Source organism: Cydia splendana, chromosome 9 (assembly GCF_910591565.1).
Source record: "Cydia splendana chromosome 9, ilCydSple1.2, whole genome shotgun sequence".
NCBI classification, from domain to species: domain Eukaryota; kingdom Metazoa; phylum Arthropoda; class Insecta; order Lepidoptera; family Tortricidae; genus Cydia; species Cydia splendana.
Window position 1 is genome coordinate 5053669 of NC_085968.1, and position 16899 is coordinate 5070567.

Below are 16899 nucleotides of genomic sequence, written 5' to 3' on the forward strand. Positions count from 1 at the left end.
TTATTTACATATAATATATATACAGTGGTTATATATGTATTTGCCATATTATTATGTTGAACTCTATAACATACTGGCTTCTGTCCGCGACTTCTTCTGCGTAGAATTAGTATGTACATACCTATATCCATAAACCATACCCATAATAAATTCCACTCCCTTTTCACTCCCTTAAGGGATGATTTCCGGGATCCAAAATATCTTCAACGGTTCGCATTTATAATATTACTGTTGATTATAGTTTAATTTAACACCGAGTTGGGCCAGCGTGGGGACTATAGCCCAAGCCCTCTTGCGAGTGAGAGGAGGCCTGTGCCCAGCAGTGGGACGTATATAGGCTGAATGATGATGATTAACACCGAGTTATCTAAACTTTTTGACCCTAGAGCCACTTTTCTTCTAAGATAATTTGCGCTGTCGTTGTCGCGTACCCGAATTTTGACTCTTTCGCTTTCTTTTTATAGGACCGAATTAGGTATAAAGGCTCGCGGACCAGACGTGGTCTGCGGGCTGTATCATAAAGATTCCTAATAAATTAATAGGCAATCTGTCAATAAAATGGCTGTAGTAGCTGATGAAGCGTGCAGCGTCACCCAGGCCTACATGGCGCCGTTTCCTTAATTATTACAAAATGGCAAAAACAAAAAAAATAACATAGTTTCCTCGTGGCTGTTCGCCTCTGTACGTCACAATTTAAACGTTAACATCACGTTAAACAAGAAGGGAACCCCATTAGGACGTCCGCTAGCTGGCGCCGATGCACGCAGCGGGCGCACGTACCGCAGGTGCATCGCACGTGTCCGCGCCAGTTAGCGTTGCTCATACTACTTTTCGTTAACCCGCTCACCCACTCCATGCAACCGTGCCAGCTAGCGGACGTCAATAATTGGGATGCCTCAAAAAAAAATCTCTAGGCTATCTGAGTGTCCCACTGCTGGACAACGGCCTATCCCCTTGATTTCCACGACTCCCGATTTGGTGTTTCCTCCGGCCAGTTGTTCAGGAAGCTGTCCTGGTCAAATTTATATTAATCAAGTTAAAATACTGTAGGTAATACTTTAACTGCAACTTTTACGAACTAAGTAGGTATGGTATTAACTATTAAGTAAATAAGAATGCATTAGCTACCCCCATGAAAGCGTTTGGAAATTGAAAGTGTTTACTAAAAGCGCGATAAAATTATATGATATGAGGTCATAACTTCGCTTGAGGGCAAAACAATATTGCAAAGGCATTTTAGCAGTAAGTTAATTATATTACATTTCATATCAGTGTTTCATTTTCGCAATAAGTTAATTACATTTTTTAATACCTATCAGTGTTTTTCGAATGAAACCGACCTGTTGAACTGGCTGTTGTGAAATTACTTGTACGGCATCAGCGCCGCTGACATAATATCTGTCAATTTTCTTGATACAATGAGGGACGTTCGCCGCCACATTAAGGTGACAGTCCATTTCCAACGACAGCAGCACTACCATTCATTTTACCAAAGACATATATTAATTCGTATAAGATGAATAAAGTCTAAGGAAAAAACGTGCCTCGGAAATCAAGAAAAAGTCATTCTCGGATAGACGGCGCACACACCTTTGGCCTATGCTCGGCTAGATGGCGTGACGACACCGTTTCATGTTTAACAATTTTAGCACATAGATATCAGTGAATGAACATGGGTCAAAATGATATAAAAATAAAATCATTTATCCATATATATACACTTTTTTGATAATTTATACGTTTTCATTTATAGTTTTAGTCGTGTGTCGATAGATGGCAGTAAATTTACTGTGACTACAAAATTTACTATGACAGGACCCCTCTATACTATCTATTCTCTTTGGTATCGTCGTGCAGCTGCGGTCAAAAATGGAATGTTACCCTTGCTGTTACGATTACGACGTTCAATCCATCACTAATTTTATCAAGAAAATTGACAGAAACAGCGCAGCGGCGGCATCTACGCCGCCGCATAATGTCGCAACAGTAATGCAGCTGCAGTTAATATCCGAAAGTTATCGTAGAAATACGAGTAAGAGTGGTTGATAAAGTCTAATAAAAATTCGTTCCCCGAATTTGACAGCTGAAATAGGCCGCTTCACAGGTCCATACATTACCTATACGGTAACTCTGGATGTCAAAAGTCAATAGGTACTTTACAATATATGTAGTTACAAAAACACATCTAGCGCCGTATTAGCGCCATCTAGTTTGGCTGTCGAATTCAGGGGCACGATTTTTTTCCTCAACTTTATACCTGTTCTATTGGTGTTTAAATTTTTAGGTACATATTTAGGAAATATTCGATTAAATATTTTTTTCTTCAAAATTCCAAAGTAAAAAACACAATCGAATAATTGTCATAAGAGTCATAAAGTTCAAAACAATATCGATATTTTGTAAAATAATAAGTAATTGACGCCGCAACGTCGTCAAAATATCTAACAAGACAGTAAATAGGCAATAAAATATTTCCTCCATCGCGATAATGTGATTTTTATACTTTTTACGGCCAATGCCGTCTGGCGAGGCTATATTAAACCGCCCGGAGCAATAAACGCCTTTTTTTAAGGAAAACACAAATAAGCTCTCCGAGATGCCTCCATTTAATTTGTGAATTTATAACGTACTTCATAAACTTGTTGATTGTCTGGTATTAAGTAATTTGAGCCATTTTTTTGTATTTGTTTTGTTTTAATAGATTCGTATTAGTAGTTTATGTGACGTTAGATAATGAAAGGAATTAAAATTCGAGTGTGGATTTATGAATCGAACTAAGTGAGTTTCATAAAAGGATCAGACGGGTGTTTAAATGCCTAATTATGTACAGTTACATAGGTACAATGTTTTATCTACACACATAATATATTATAAGTCATCCTAAATAACTGGTATAAATCGGAGGCAGTGCTGAAATTCGTAGCCGATAGATTTTTCTCAAATCAAATAAAAATGTATAAACCTTAAAACGCGATTGGGCCATGCCATTTATGGCTGTTCGATTTAATTTTCTATCGAGCGAACTTTATGTAATCGTATAGCATTTATTAATATCAAACATTTTTAAACTCCTTTGTGTCTTCCTTTATCGGAAATTAAACTAGTAAGGTAAGGTAAGGTAAGACAAGACAAGGGCAAGACGCAAGACAAACAGTATGAGGATTCCATACAAATGTTTGAATGAAAGGAAAGAAGTCAAAGTCACCCCCCTTACCTTAACAGATGTATAGAAAATATCACAAATGGGCCTAAGCAAATCTCGTCATAAGATTGTACATAATTGCAATAAGCAATTTCATTTACCGCGGGCACCACGGCTATAAATTGAATTGCATAGATCGCATTCTGGATATTCGTGATTTGAACAATTTGCTACATCGCCAAACCAATGATTTCTTTCTTACTTAAATCTTACACTTCACTGAATTTTAGCGTACCTAATACATTTCCAATTTCGCCTCGCCTACTTAAAACGTCCTACGTTGATAGAAGATGTAGTGAAGCTACGACATTTAGAGCTTAAAGCCGAGATTTCTCGGCAGATGCAATCTGCACCAAACCACTTCTTCGCTCGCTGCTTCGTTTCCCAAAAAGCCTAGTTCAATTACAGCTAGTCCCACATCTAGATTTGATTCGTTCGACATCACAATCCGTTCACCGCGACTATTGAAAAACGTTCTACAGTGGTTGCCAGGTGCGGTGGAGTTTTATTTTGCGATCATTCAACATCTCCTGAGGATGCCTCGTAGAGAGGCGAAACACGTGTCGAGTATTGTACTTTTGATGGTGGTTTGTTATATTTATTTGCGTATTTATATTTGCGGTGGGAGGGTGGGAACATAAATTGCATGTAAAAATACGCAAGTAAGTATAACGGGTTAGCACTGATTTATCTTTTCGAGGATTAGCAAAGTAATATTTTGGTTTTAATTAGAATGGATTTGCGCAAAGTAACGCCTGATTCTATTCGCTATCATTTTATTCGTAATTACACCATCGATCCAATACACTATATATGTGTATATGTGTAGGTAGGTGTCTATTACGATACACAAAAAAAATGTAAGACATACAAAGTGCTGCAAAATATAGGTGTTGTGGCCGCTGTTTGGACAGCGGGCTTTCATATGTAACGGTTTGTCAACAAGGGCCTACCGGGAAACGCGAAAATCGAAATTTAGTTATCTGCCTCTTTATCGCTCGAATATGCAATAGCGATAGAGAGGTTAGATAACAAAATTTCGATTTTCTTGTTTCGCGGTAGACCCTCAGATTGTGATGGATTGTGGTAGTGGCGCCCCCTACGCAGAGTTTTGCGTAATATTCCCTATTCGTGTCCACTGTAGCTGCGCCGCCCGGGATCGAGTTAATTTGGCAGCTATCACCGCCTGCGCGATCGCACGTAAAATTGGCCCCTTCCCCAATCCATTAAGACCCATTATGCCGTGCAAAGATTAAAATCTAAGATGGCTCATGGGAACAGCGGTGTGATGACTGAGTAAATAAAAAAACTCAGAAAAATCTTTTCTTTTTCTTCCTCGCGTTATCCCGGCATTTTGCCATAGCTTATGGGAGCCCGGGGTCCGCTTGACAACTAATCCCGAGAATTGGCGTAGGCACTAGTTTTTACGAAAGTGACTGCCATCTGACCTTCCAACCGAGAGGGTAAACTAGACCTTGTTAATTTCAGAAAAATCTAATAGTTAATAAATAAAATAGCTTTAAAACCTAATGAGACCCATGCACACGACGCTGAAAGAACATAAAGCCAGAGTAATACATATAAATAACAGGTCTTGGGTTCAAAATTACTTTCAGGCAATTTGTCAGGAAAAAAGTGTCCCGTTCGGAAACAAATGGGTCAACCTTTTTGGGAGGAGCGGTAATTCCATTGTTTTCGTATACATCTAAGTGGGGCTGTCGATTTTGGCTGCGGCGGTTGATAAATCGATGTATTGTCTCAAGTTCCTGTAGTTGAAGTTTCTGAAGGATGCTGTAAATAACAGATGACCAAAATGAAAAGCGGCCACTTAGGGCCACTTGCGCCATTCCTCTAACTCGGTGTTAACCGGTTAAACCTGGAGTTATATGGTTACCAGTACAATTTTTGACATTGGGTTAACTGTTTAACCGCTTAACCCCGGGTCCCATCCCACTAGGGATGGTGGCGGGCAAGTGGCCCTTAAAATATAATGCTGTCAAACCTCTGAGGCATAACAATATTTGATGTTGTCAACAGGCGCGCACTTTGCGCGCAGTACTTAAGTAAGTCGCTCGAGGCACAATTGCGTAGGGTCATTTTTAAGTGCTAGTTAGACTTCTATAGTTATTTATAGTTCGTTGGATAAAACCAGAAAACTACCTAATTAAAAATACCAAACAATGCTTCTTGCCACTAAGCTATAAAGGAACGTCATTTCGATGGTGCTCACATACAGGGGCGTATTTACCCTAGGGCCATCCGGGCCATGGCCCGTGGTGCCACCCGGATTGCATTTTCTTCCTTGACTTCTGGGGCGGCAACACGTATTGGCGTGGAGCGCCAAATTTCAAAATACGCCCCGGCTTACATAGGTAGGTAACTCATAAAAAACACCTATCAAGGCGCTCCATACTCACGTTTGTTGTATGGGAGCCCCACTTAAATATTCATTTATTTTATATTTAGTAATTTTGTTGTTATAGCGGCAATAAAAATACATCATCTGTGAAAATTTCAACTGCCTAGCTATGACGGTTCTTGAGTTACAGTCTGGTGACAGACAGACAGACAAACGGACAGACGGAAGGACAGCGGAGTCTTAGTAATAGGGTCCCGTTTTTACCCTTGAATACGGAACTCTAAAAATTAAAGATCACAACATATAACTCCACTACAATACGCCATTTTTGCCCGGACGCACTAAGCGAGACTGAGAAGTCGATTCTAATCTAGCACGTTGTTATGGTTTTGATACGACCTTGGCGATCGCCTTGGTGCTCAACTTTAACTTTTCACAAGCTCGTATCAATATAAGCTCAAAACCGTAACAGGTTTTTAAATCTGAATTGGACTCTGACAATTCCGAAATGTTCGCAATAAAACGCATGCTGCATTTTAAAAACTAGCTCTCGATAACATGATACGAGTATGAATAATATTGTTCTTAAGGAAAACAATTTACAATTGAAACCTGGAGGTTTATTAAGGGATAAACACAAAAACAACTTTATAATATATATCACTTGACTTTATTCTAAGTTCGAATAATACGATTTATTCTAACTTCAACTTCACTTTAAGTGTTTACAGTTTCAATCGATGGCGACGACTGACTACTCCGGGCAGGAGGGCCGTGTTTTATACCTGATTCTGGCAATGTTGCCGTACCCGCAAAATTAAAAAAAAAATGAAATCAATCAGAAATAGGGTTTTATACTGTATTTAAAATAAATTATTTTACACCATGCATGAAATAAAGCACCAGATAATTATTAGAAAAACGCAGATAGAAGTTATTTTTAAACACAAGTTCTATTTAATAAATCGGATAGAAATATAAACAGTAGGTGAGTTGACCGAGACGTCACGATGTAATGTTTCATATAAATTCCATATTTAGCAAATCGTTTTGACAGTTCTAAAAAAGTAACTGATTTGACTAGTAGGAAAATACCCTATTATTACTTAAGAAATGGGTAGTCTGCCGTGGTTGTTACACAATGGAGCAACACCTCGCCCACCTCATACTTACTCGTATTTATCTTACGCGCTACGGTTAATCTGAACCCAATTACTTTAAAACGCGGCGTACTCGTAGTAGACCCCAATATTTTTATGCCGGAGAAGGGCTCGATATTTCAATTGTTCAGTGGACCGACAGAGTTTATAGACGCGGCACTGTGGGTTGAAAACGAGGTGCCGCGGACAAAGGCAAACTTATGATATTTGGGATTTTATCTTATTGAAATAGCTTTGAATAACATTTACAAATATTTTGAATATACAATCGGAGATAGTATAGAATTACATCATTAATTCCGTGTTCTTATTTCTTTCTGTAATAACTACTGTACTGTACTAGAGTTTTTCGGTCACATAGCCAGGAAAGAAGGTCATAATCTTGAACAACTCATAGTTACTGGCAAGGTTGATGGCAAACGACCTACAGACCGTAGCCCAACAAGGTGGGCAGATTAAGTCCGATTTTTATTCTTTTTGTGATTTATTTATTACTTATTTTATTATTGTCAGATTTTGATAAAATTTGGTAGGTTTGAAGAGCACCTCATTTTGTTTTGGGACGTATAAACGTGTAATTTCAATTTGGGTCTAAACAATGTTCCTAATATTTATTTATTATTTATTTATTTAACCTTTATTGCACAATACAAGAAAGTACAAATGGCGGACTTAATGCCATAAGGCATTCTCTATCAGTCAACCATTGGGCCAAACAGAAACTTACAATTTACAAATTTAAAATTTTACCTATGTAATTTTCCATTGAGTTATGAAAATTCCATACGTTTTCATCATTCAGAGGAAGACTTTTTAGGGCATACTCAGAAATTGCTCTTATATTGTAAGACTAGGGAACTCTATCTGTCTCCCCATTTTATCGAAATCTGACGAAAAAATACGGCAACAAAATAAAAATCGACTCACACATGAAAATGTATGGTACTTACTTTTACTTACTATACTTTTTGTCCATAACAGGCAGCTATCGACTCACAGTGTGCCATCGAGTGACGTCGTAATAGGGACACAAACATTACCCCTTTTAAATTGAATTTGGAGCAATTTATCAGTGCCCTGATAAAATACGGCGCCCTTTCAAGCTGTTTATATGGAGCTGTATTTGGTTTATTAAATGTTTTGCTTCGTTCATTAAGAACCGTTGATTTTTTGATTTGATTAGTCCAGCTGGACGGTGAAGGTGAAGAATTTGTAAAAGGTGCTATGTGAGGATAGACAAATTCAATTATGTCACTATTTAATTATTTTCAACTATTTAACCATCGCAAACAATAAATTTAAAATAATCTTACAAATAGTAATATATTGTTATAAAATAAAAACATAAAAATAATTAAAAACTAAAAATCTAAAGCTAAAGATGGCCCCTGAGGCATAGTGCCGATTATGCTGGCAGCATTTCCTCGCTGAATCGCAATGCTTATTCGTTGCGTTGCGTAGCGGATTAGACAACGCGTCAAAAGTGTAATGGCTCTTCTACACGATGGGCCATCGTATTGGCCCACTAAGCTGGGCCACCGTGTAGAGAGGTTAGTGGTGTCGGATGGCTTATGGCGCGGCGGGATGGCGTTGGGATGGCCGCGGTGTCGGTTTTTCGTCCGCTCATCAAAGGTTGGGCCAGCGATGGCGCGTTCGCATTTACACGTGGCCCATTCCATAGTGCGTGTTCTCAACCATCGCATGGCCATCTAGCTGGTCGTGCGCTGGGCCATCGTGTAGAGGAGCCATAACCATCTCGCTGGCCCAGCGCTGGGCCATCGTGTAGAGGAGCCATAAGTATCAGAAAGTGCTACATGGGCTATTCTAACAATATTTAGTATTTCCAGCTCTCCGCAATAAAGTAAGTATAATAAATAAATATGAAACAACCTCAACTCAATAAGAACGTTCGCAATAAAACGCATACTGCATTTTAAAAACGTTGACGTGGATTGGATATTGCGGGAGCCCACGTGACCGCCCCAAGATCTAAAATCATAAACAATTTACAAAACATAGGAGCCGAGCTCATGGCTGACTCAAACTACAGTCCGTAAAATCGGGGGGCCAATCTTGGGCCAATCACACATCGACAAATGCCACAGAAAAAGAAAAAAACGGCCAAGTGCGAGTCGGAAACACTCCGTTTCCGTACCATTACGCAAAAAACGGCAAAAAAATCACATTTGTTGTATGGGAGCTTGGGAGCCCCACTTAAATTATTTATATTACTATGTTTTTAATATTTGCGTGTTGTTATAGCGGCAACAGAAATACATCATCTGTGAAAATTTTGAACTGTCTAGCTAGACATCACGCTTCATGAGTTACAGCCTGGTGACAGACAGACGGACGGACGGACAGACGGACATCGGAATCTTAGTAATACCTTTGGGTACGGAACCCTAAAAATATATCGGGATGACAGATGCTACGAAAAGACGCGTGAGTATTTCCATACATTAATTAAGTTTCGATTGGCGCTTTCTATCAATCTTGTCATCTTGGCTAGACCCCCTCTGTGCGTATATGGATTTACCGCGACCGGTGATGTCGAATATTACCCTAAGGTCACATTCAAGCCGAATACTTAGTGCTGTCGAAAATTATTTCTAGGTGACGCTTAGCTTTTATTTTGAGTTCAGTACCTTTGTTGAAATTTATTACTTCCTAAAAGCTATGTGATGACTGATGATAACCGTAGTAAAATGCTTTCCACATTTATCTAAGGGGCTAAGTTTATTTTAGGTCACGTTTAGTATAGTATAGTAAGGTAAACGTACTAGTGCTCGACATGCTAATGCTAGATGACACCTTGCTGTCACCTCTATTGACAATGACTTAGTTTCAAGATGACATGTACTGGGACCGCGTCGAGCACCAGTATGTTTACCTTATAGTACCTATAGTATCGTTTATTGCAAACCATGGTATAATACAATAGATGTTACAATGGAAAAGGGTCGCATGGCACCCTGGTAGGGTATGGCAATTATCCTTAAAACTAAATACATTAACTAAATATAATGTTTAACCGAATTCAGTGGGGGAGCCAATGTTTAGAAGCTTACTTCTTACTACAAGAGATCAAATTATATTAGGTACGAGAGTACAAAACGTTTTGCGAATAGTAAGGTAGCTGGACGTGATGCCCCGCGGCCTCTTCGCGTAACTTTAGTTATTGGGTTTAGTCCGTTTAGCCATAGAGAAATAAATAAGCATAGAGTGCTCACGCCAGACCTACATAAGTTTCCTTACTTTATAATAATAAGTTTTATGGGACGTATTGTAAAACGTATTATAAATCATTTTTAAACTCGCTTAAAATATATTAAGCTTAAATATTATTACCTAAGGTCAATGTGGCTAATTCCGTCATAGGGGCTATTCCGTCAAAATAACCTTACAAATAAGTTTTCGCAAAGCTCGCTTTAAACTTTTCATAAGGTCATTGCGGCCAAATCCGTCATAGAGCCAGTTCCGTACCTACACGAGCGTATATTTCTATTTTTAACCGACTTCCAAATCTCAAAAGGAGGTTTATCAATTCGGGACTGGGGCTGGGACCCGGACCCGGACCTAGACTCGGGCCCGGACTCGGTCCCGGACTTGGACTCGGACCCGGACCTAGACTTAAACCCGGAGTCGGACCTGGATCTGAATCTGAACCCGGACCTGGTCCTGGACCTGGACTTGGACCAGGACCTAGACCTGGACCTCGACCTGGTCCTGGATCTGGTTCTGGACCCGGACCCGGACTCGGACCCGGACTTGAACCCGGACCCGGACCTTGACCCGGTTCGGTTGAGAAGTCGGTTTTTTTTCTATTAAAGATTATTTTTTAGCCGTAGGAAGAAAGGTCATCTGCTTTTGATTGCTAGAACTAAAAGCAATCGCTGCTTTGTCGATGAACGGTACGGAATTGTCCCTATGACGGATTTGTCCGGATTGACCTAAATGGGTTTTTATCTCTGTATGGAGTGAGCACTCTTAATCTTAACCTACGTATTTCGTATTTCTCTATGGTTTAGCTAATATCGTGGAAAGCTACGTTCCTGGGATTCGGCTCAATTTCGTTAGATACAGTCTTCGTAATTGATTCTTGGAAATACGACGACTATACCAAGAATAACCTTGTATATTTTGAGGTTAATCTGTTTAATCCGTATACTAGGGTCAATGCGCTAGTTTCGTCCGGCTCCAGTTTTCGTCCACTTGACGAAATTTGAATATAAACCTTCAGTGCTGCACAAATTTAGACTTATTGCAATCCTTAATATCTAAATAATTTATCTATCTACATAAAAAATATATTTCACAAGTAGCAAATTAATAATGAAATATATTATTTGCTAATCCGTCAAGTGGACGGAAACTGGCACCGGACGGTAATCTGACGCAATTACCCTATTTGTAGATACTTTAGAAACGAAGCCTAAAAATATGGGTGTAGGCAACTTACTCAAAAATATGTCCCATAGCTTAATTCGCTGTCATAAGAGCTATGGGACATATTTTTGAGATGATTTGTGCACACATATTTTTACACTTGACGGTACGACTTCTACGATAGAAAATGGAATCGAAAAATGTCGAAAATACCAAATTCTTCTTCTTCTTCCTCGCGTTATCCCGGCATTTTTGCCGCGGCTCATGGGAGCCTGGGGTCCGCTTGACAACTAAGTAATTCCAGGAATTGACGTAGGCACTAGTTTTTACGAAAGCGACTGCCATCTGACCTTCCAACCCAGAGGGGAATCTAGGCCTTATTGCGATTAGTCCGGTTTCCTCACGATGTTTTCCTTCACCGAAAAGCGACTGGTAAATATCAAATGATATTTCGTACATAATTTCCGAAAAACTCATAGGTACGAGCCGGGGTTTGAACCCGCGACCTCCGGATTGCAAGTCGCTCTTACGCTGAGATACGCTCTTACCGCTAGGCCACCAGCGCATCCATCGTCGAAGAAGCATCGCCGAATCGAAAATACGAAATTGGCCTGAGAATAGTAGGTACCTATTGCCTAAAAAAATAAAACAAACAAAGTTTACTGTGGGTTGTGGGCGACGTAATCTATGTTCGAGACGGCTTAAAAACTTCCTCCCTGACGTATATGAACTTCAGGAATTAACTTCAAACTATAGTTGAAATTGTTGCTGTTTCTTGGAAATATTCTTTGACTTTTTTTATAAAAACTTTTTTGACAAAATAAAACAGTAGAAGCGAAATAAGCCAGGATTTAGTTCGTTCAAGTTTGTGAACTCGATTATAGGTACTTGTAAATTAAGTAAAAAGTTGCAACATTAATTAGATAATTAGAAACATTTCAGCTAATAATGCCATTTACACAGTTGAAATATTTTACAATAACGTAAGGAAACATGATAATATATATTTTGCTACTTAGTCAAACGTATCAGCAACTAAAAGATGCTTTTACCTAACTTCAAAGCTTCACCTTTGCTTCATAGCGCGAAATCTACTGCGATATAAACGATATAATCAATGTACCCATCGTTCCATGAACGGTACAAAATGGCAAACTCGTGTCCAACTCACGACACCGCTTCCTCGCAAAAATACAATATTTCGCCGTTGAAACTTCCGCCGGCCAAGTTTGATGAGTTCGACACACAGCCCGACACAAACTGACAACTTTCACAATAGCCGCCTTTCAAAACTCGACTACAATTTACTTTTGTGTTTTTATTTCTGCCTACGTTAACCGGGTGTTTTGGACTTGGGTGGGGGATTGGATGCCGGAAATTTTATTGACAGGCAACATGAATAGGTATAGTCTGTTCTATAAAGTACTACGCCATACATTTTATCTATCTATCTATCTATACATATAATAAAGCTGAAGACGGTCGAAAGTCTGTACATGGAAGATATTTGAAAAAAAGTTGGCTGGGGCTACTTAGAATCGATAACACAACACGTTCCAAAAGTTTTTAGAATTTTTGTCTGTTTGTCTGTTTATCTGTTTATCTGTTTGTCTGTTTATTTGAACGCGCATCACGTGAAAACGGCTGAACGGATTTTGATGAAAACTTTACTAATCTGTCGAGAAAATCCCCGGCCAGGTTATAGGCTATATAAATTCAACCCCTAAAAGGGGGGGTAGCCACAAAACACGATTGACTTAAGTTTGCCCCTGAATCTTATGGCGCTACTTAGGAAGGAGGGGCAAACTTTTTTCAAATATGTTCTACCACTATTGAGTACCCTGGTAAACTAACAGATGGAGCTGAATTGGATACGTTGTGACATGAATAAGCCACCGAGGAAAGATTTTGCCAAATTACCTCTAAGTTTAGAAGACACGGATATCAACAAAAATAATTGAATAATTATGTTGATTTAATAAATTAATAATATATCGAAAAATGTTCGCGCTCGCTTCGCTCGCGTTTTCAATAACTTTCTAAGATATGGCGACTGCAGCAGCATTACGAGTACTCTGTTGCAACGTTGCTGCTGCAGCACTGTCAATTTTCGTGATAAAATGATGTGACTGACTTCCATACTAAAAGTAAAAATGCACAACTGTCTAACTGTCTATCAAATTGGGTTTTTATATCGAAAAATGTTCGCGCTCGCTTCGCTCGCGTTTTCAATAACTTTCTAAGATATGGCGACTGCAGCAGCATTACTCTGTTGCAACGTTGCTGCTGCAGCACTGTCAATTTTCGTGATAAAATGATGTGACTGACTTCCATACTAAAAGTAAAAATGCACAACTGTCTAACTGTCTATCAAATTGGGTTTTTATATCGAAAAATGTTCGCGCTCGCTTCGCTCGCGTTTTCTATTAATTTCTAAGATATGGCGACTGCAGCAGCATTACTCTGTTGCAACGTTATTTCTGCAGCACTGTCAATTTTCGTGATAAAATGATGTGACTGATTTCCATACTAAAAGTAAAAATGTACAACTGTCTATAAAATTGCGTTTTTATATCGAAAAATTTTCGCGCTCGCTTCGCTCGCGTTTTCAATTACATTCTAAGATGTGATAAAGGTGACATTCGGGTGGCGACTGCAGCAGCATTAAGTACTCTGTTGCAACGTTACTGCTGCGGCACTGTCAATTGTCGTGATAAAATGATGTGATTAATTTCCATTCTTAGCTGTAATGCGGCAATGAACGTCACTCAATTTACCAAAAAAATTCAATGTAATCTTGATGACCCTAGGGAGAGGGGGCACCATGGTCTAGAAATGCTTAGGGTATCAAAATATCTTAATCCGGCACTGGTCGTTTGCGGAGTCAAATGATTTGGGACTCGCATTTTATACACATTACCATGCATTCCCGAAAACAATCGAATCATTCCCGAAAGTCTCGCAACGCATTGAGGTTACAAGGGGCACGTGTCTTCCTCAAGAGTCTGAAGAAGACCACGGTGAGTGGCGGTCTAGCCACAGGCAGGCCGCTTCGCTTTCGCTCGCGCGCGTATACCTTACGGCTTACTGTATCGTCCGATATACACCTACTACCTACTCTGTCGTTTAAATCACGTGTAAAATTTGAATAAGGGCGAAAAAATTATTGACTTTGGAGTGTAGTTTTATTTAGTGGTACCTAATTGTAAAATATTTTATCTGGACTTCAGTCCTCTAGCATATCCATCTGTCAACTTTACCTACTTCAAGTTCCGCCTCCAGGGGAGAGGGAGAGAAATTAGGATTAGAAATTAGCCGCTTACTGACACAGACCGAATTCCACGCGGGCAGAGCCGCGGGCACAGCTAGTATTTAATATACAGGGTGATCAATCCAAATGGGTCAGTATGGAGAAGTCGGAAACTATGAGAGATAGCGAAATCTGTTCTTAGGAACCATGGCTTCGATTTTAGATTTAATAATAATGGCATTAAATTTTTTTTTAAATCTATCATACATAACCGGGATTCGAACCTGGTCAATATTCTTGTTGTTTGTTTGTATGGCAACTTTTAAACGATGCGTGATAGGTGGGGGATGCTCGACCAAATATCATAGAGGGCCCCGAGACAAAACAAACTACATTAAAAAAATTCAAAATGGCCGATTTTTTTTTAATTTTTTCAAGTTGGTCCGAGCGCGATGAGATTTAGCATGTGGCGAGCCTGGGGGCCCAAGATTACCATGTCAAAAAAAATTTTTGGAAAAATCCAAAATGGTGGCGGACACGGGCAAAGTCAAATTTCCAAGTAGGTTAAGCGAGCCCGAAGGGCGAACTTCAGGCCGGGAGGCCGAAGGCCGACCCCGGCGGAGGGCCGAAGGCCCGGAGCCTCCACCCCGACTCCCAAAACGCGAGGCCGAAGCCGAGTAAACGAAGGCCGAGCTCCGCGTAGGGCCGAAGGCCCGAAGCGTCACACGAAAGGGGGAAGTTGGAGCTTAAACACGACCCAACACTTTTCCTATTGGGAGTCGCGTTTTGGGAGTCGGGGTGGAGGCTCCGGGCCTTCGGCCCTCCGCCGGGGTCGGTCTTCGGCCTCCCGGCCTGAAACTCGCCCTTCGGGTTCGCTTAACCTACTTGGAAATTTGACTTTGCCCGTGTCCGCCGCCATTTTGGATTTTTCCAAAAAAAATTTTTGACATGGTAATTTTGGGCCCCCAGACTCGCCGCATGCCAAATCTCAGCGCGCTCGGACCAACTTGAAAAAATTTAAAAAAAGACGGCCATTTTGAATTTTTTTTAATGTACTTTGTTTTGTCTCGGGGCCCTCTATGATATTTGGTCGAGCACCCCCCACCTATCACGCATCGTTTAAAAGTTGCCATACAAACAAACAACAAGAATATTGACCAGGTTCGAATCCCGGTTATGTATGATAGATTAAAAAAAAAATTGAATGCCATTATTATGCACACCGATAGTTTCGACGCAATAATTAGAAAACGGTGTGCGTCATTAGTCGACCGTCTTCGCCACAGCCCAAACAATATTCTAAACGTGCTGGCGCAGCGCTGGGACTCGCCTATGTTCGCGCGCTGGGTGCGACTGCACGCGCCGCCGGTCGCCGCACCACGCCGATTTTAGTTGTACATAATTATTTTTGTTTGTTTTTATGTTCTTTTTATCACTAACATAGATTTATAAGGGTTGTTGAGCCTTGTACTAACAATAATATGGATTTTTTTATTCGAAATAAAAATATTGAATTGAATTGAATTGAATTATTAAATCTAAAATCGAAGCCATGGTTCCTAAGAACAGATTTCGCTATCTCTTATAGTTTCTGACTTCTCCATACTGACCCATTTGGATTGATCACCCTGTATATACGGAAAATGACGAAGCCTGTTGCGGATATCATCATTGGTATGTTTGGGACGAAGTATGTTGCTGATTTGCATTTGTAGCCACCGGACGAAGCCTGCGTTGCGGATTTCTTACTTACATATAATAGGTACATATAACTGGAGTATTTTTTATCGGTATATTAAATAAAAGAAACAATTGAGCGTTCCATACTATTTTGTATGGGCAGTACCTACTTCATAGTTAAGAAAACAGACTAAGGGCTGATTTAGACGGCGCGCGAACTCGCAAGCGATTTTAGTTAGGTACTTACATTGCGGACTGTTGGTTACGTCCAATTCAACCGACCGATCAAAACCCGCAATGGTATGAAACTCGCATGCGAGTTCTCGCATCGTCTAAATCAGCCCTAAAGGTACCTACTTACAATAGGTAGTTTATTTTACTGTCGAGTCAAATCAATTACTTTTCATAAAACGATTGTTATTATGGAGTTACTAAAAGAGATGTACATATTAGGTATGTGATTAGGTATGAAACCTCCGTAAAACTGTAAATTATCCTCCTCCGATATACCTACCCACTTATTCATAAAACTTTACGGGCCTGATTTAGTTAAATTATGTTTTATCTCTTTCTTATGAATACATAAGTCAAAATATAGGATGATTCATGAGATGTGAGCAGGACTAATCCTGCACAATCAGTAACTGATAATTGATCGATCACCGTCGTATTTAGGAGAAACAACAACACTTTTTCCTATTTTTTAACTTTTTGGTGAGTGCAAATTTAATTCTCAACAATCATGGTCACCCTACAGGACCTAATTAATAAACATAAAACCTCTTTAACCGTAATGGCATTTTGATTACGAAGAAAATAAACTGTCAAACTTGAGTGAGATACGAGTTTTCAAAAGTAA

At 39.7% G+C, this 16899-nt stretch overlaps 1 protein-coding gene across 1 annotated transcript in view; it reads left to right on the forward strand.

The window, feature by feature from the left end:
* Positions 1–16899, forward strand: part of LOC134793440 (MAP kinase-interacting serine/threonine-protein kinase 1-like) — a 362541-nt gene that overhangs the window by 15137 nt on the left and 330505 nt on the right. The gene's annotated exons all lie outside the window — the stretch shown is intronic.